We start from the raw sequence: 3,416 nt of genomic DNA, 5'->3' as shown, positions 1-3,416 counted from the left end.
TTTTAAGACTATTCATGTCGTTTGTTTTGTCAATGATATGTAGGCCTTATGCCAGGGCATAGGGTTCAGGTAACGTGTTAGCTGCCATAATGTATAGGGTTGAGTCCCAAATGGCACCCTATTCTCTACATAGTGCACTCATTTTTACCAGAGGCCTATGGGTACTGGTCAAAGGTAGTGCATTATAAAGGCAATAGGGTGGCATTTGGAACACAGTCATAGCGTCAGCTCTGCTGGTGTCTGTGACTCTATACTTCTACGTCCTCCATGTTCCCCCCAAAGGGCCTTTTATATATGTATCCATACCAGACCTGGGTTCAAATACTATTTGGAATCTTTCGAATCATTTCATCCTTTGCTTATTTCAAAAAACAAAAATCTTATTTCTCTCAAATTTTGTTCACTATTTTTTTCCCATCCCAGTTAGTGAGCATTTCTCTTTTGTCAAGATAATCCATCCACCTGACAGGTGTGGCATATCAAGAAGCTGATTAAACAGCATGATCATTACACAGGTACACCTTGTGCTGGGACAATAAAAGGCCACTCTAAAATGTTAAGTTTTGCCACAGATGTCTCAAGTTTAGAGGGAGCGTGCAATCGGCATGCTGACTGCAGGAATCTCCTCCAGAGCTGTTGTCAGAGAATACAATTTTAATTTCTCTACCATAAGCCGCCTCCAATATCATTTTAAAGAATTTGGTAGTGCGTCCAACCGGCCTCACAACCACAGGCCACGTGTAACCACGCTAGCCCAGGACCTCCACATCTGGCTTCTTCACCTGTGGGATCGTCTGAGACCAGCCAACTGGACAGCTGATGAAACTGGGTTTGCACAAAAAAATAATTTGTGCACAAACTGTCAGAAACCGCCTCAGGGTAGATCATCAGTATGCTCGTCGTCCTCACCAGGGTCCTGACCTGACTGCAGTTTGGCGTCGTAACCCACTTCAGTGGGCAAATGCTCACCTTCGATGGTCACGAGCACAATGGAGAAGTGTGCTCTTCACAAATGTATCCTGGTTTCAACTATACCGGGCAGATAGCAGACAGTGTGTATGGCTTCGTGTGGGTAAGCAGTTTGCTGTCAATGTTGTGAACAGAGTGCCACATGGTGCTGGTGGTGTTGTGGTATGGGCAGGCCTAAGCTACGGACAACAAACACAATTGCATTTATTGATTGTAATTTGAATGCACAGAGATGCCGTGACGAGATCCTAAGGCCCATTGTCGTGCCATTCATCCGCCGCCATCACCTCATGTTGCAGCATGATAATGCTGAATCCATGTCACAAGGATCTGGACACAATTCCTGGAAGCTGAAAATGTTCCAGTTCTTCCATGGCCTGCATACTCACCAGACATCTCACCACCCATTGAGCATCTTTGGGATGTTCTGGATCAACATGTACGACAGCGTGTTCCAGTTCCCGCCAATATCCAGCAACTTCCCCCAGCCATGGAAGAGGAGCGGGACAACATTCCTCTGGCCAAGATCAACAGCCTGATCAACTCTATGTGAAGGAGATGTGTCACGCTGCATGAGGCAAACGATGTTCACACCAGATGCTGACTGGTTTTATGATCCACGCCTTAACTTTTTTTTTTTTTTTTTTTTAAAGGTATCTATGACCAACAGATGCATATCTGTATTCCCTGTCATGTGAAATCCATAGATTAGGGCCTAATTAATATATTTCAATTGACTGATTTCCTTATATGAACTGTGACTCAGTAAAATCTTTGAAATTGTTGCATGTTGCATTTATATTCTGGTTCAGTGTAGTATTTGAACCCAGGTCTGATCCATACTCCTCTGTAACGTCATGTATATGCTGTGACAGCAAACGTGCTGAACCCAGGTCTGATCCACACTCCTCTGTGACATCATGTATATGCTGTGACAGCAAACGTGCTCTGAAATACTCTTCATGTCTCTGAAACAATAAAACCTTCATGAGTAACGTGTCTTTGGTTGGGTTGTTGTTCCTGCTGATGGTGGTCTACTGACTCATGCTGCATGGTTTATACCTGGGGGCGTTTCACAGTCAGGGTGTAGTCACCTGCATGGTTTATACCTGGGGGCGTTTCTCAGTCAGGTATAGTCACCTGCATGGTTTATACCTGGGGGCGTTTCCCAGTCAGGTTGTAGTCACCTGCATGGTTTATACCTGGGGGTGTTTCTCAGTCAGGGTTTAGTCACCTGCATGGTTTATACCTGGGGGCGTTTCCCAGTCAGGGTGTAGTCACCTGCATGGTTTATACCTGGGGGTGTTTCTCAGTCAGGGTGTAGTTACCTGCATGGTTTATACCTGGGGGCGTTTCACAGTCAGGTGTAGTCACATGCATGGTTTATACCTGGGGGCGTTTCTCAGTCAGGTGTAGTCACATGTATGGTTTATACCTGGGGTTGTTTCTCAGTCAGGTGTAGTCACATGCATGGTTTATACCTGGGGTTGTTTCTCAGTCAGGTGTAGTCACATGCATGGTTCTATGTGAAATGGGGAGAGAGGCAAGGGGGGAGAGAAATAATGAGGGATGGAGAGGAAGAGGGTAACAGGGGAGTGAGAAAGAGAAGGCGTGATCTTATTGCATAGAGAGGGTCATTGTGTTCTCCAGTCTATGGCACCCTACAGATACTTGCTGGCTGCAAATATATGCGTGCCTCTATGGGGGTTAGGCCTGCCCTTATTGAGCTCTATGGGGGTTAGGCCTGCCCTTATTGAGCTCTATGTGGATTAGGCCTGCCCTTATTGAGCTCTATGGGGGCTAGACCTACCCTTATTGAGCTCTGTCGTCCTTACAGGAGTTTCAGCAATGGGACAAGACTGTAGCTACCAATTGGTTTTCATGAAACAGAGGTAAAATGTTTTTAGAATGATAATGAGGGTTTGTTATTGGACAATTTCAGGCAGTCCCTGTCTGTCTGTTTACTTTTGTTTGGTGCCTAATGAGCCTTTAAAAAGGTTATTCTGTAACTCATTTTGACCTGGTTTGATCGTATTCAAATCTAGATTTTGATCGGTGTTGTTTCTATTGATGTCTGACGGTATTGGGCCTGGTTCAAAAGTCAAGGACACTTTATTTAAATTGGATGACTTATTTAGAGCATGGGCTTTTCCTATTGGTGTGAATCCCTTGGTGTCATGTGACCTACAGACGACCAACACTCGAACTTCTACTAATAGCTTCTTTCTCTCTCACTAAACTGTTACACAAATACAGGTGATCAGGTACGTGACTCTGCCCAGTCATCCGCACGCTCCCTGTAAATTCCCTGCATTATGCTAAACATTCTAAAAACGTGTTCCTGGTTACTGTCTCCATGGCAGCCTGACAACAGTGCACGAGCCGGCCCCTAAACACCAGAGCCTGTGATAATCCTGTGACACCACCAGGCTTCCCTCCTCCACACA

The 3,416-nt window shown here is 45.3% G+C and overlaps 1 long non-coding RNA gene across 1 annotated transcript; it reads left to right on the top strand.

The window, feature by feature from the left end:
- The first annotated feature begins 1,710 nt into the window (after positions 1-1,710).
- On the top strand, positions 1,711-1,964 carry LOC124017652. The gene is made up of 2 exons (XR_006835515.1): positions 1,711-1,799; positions 1,863-1,964. It is a non-coding gene; the product is annotated as an uncharacterized LOC124017652 (long non-coding RNA).
- The last annotated feature ends 1,452 nt before the right edge of the window (positions 1,965-3,416 follow it).

Source organism: Oncorhynchus gorbuscha, unplaced genomic scaffold, assembly GCF_021184085.1.
Source record: "Oncorhynchus gorbuscha isolate QuinsamMale2020 ecotype Even-year unplaced genomic scaffold, OgorEven_v1.0 Un_scaffold_2971, whole genome shotgun sequence".
Classification (NCBI taxonomy): Eukaryota; Metazoa; Chordata; class Actinopteri; order Salmoniformes; family Salmonidae; genus Oncorhynchus; species Oncorhynchus gorbuscha.
This window is presented reverse-complemented; position numbering and strand designations above follow the sequence as displayed.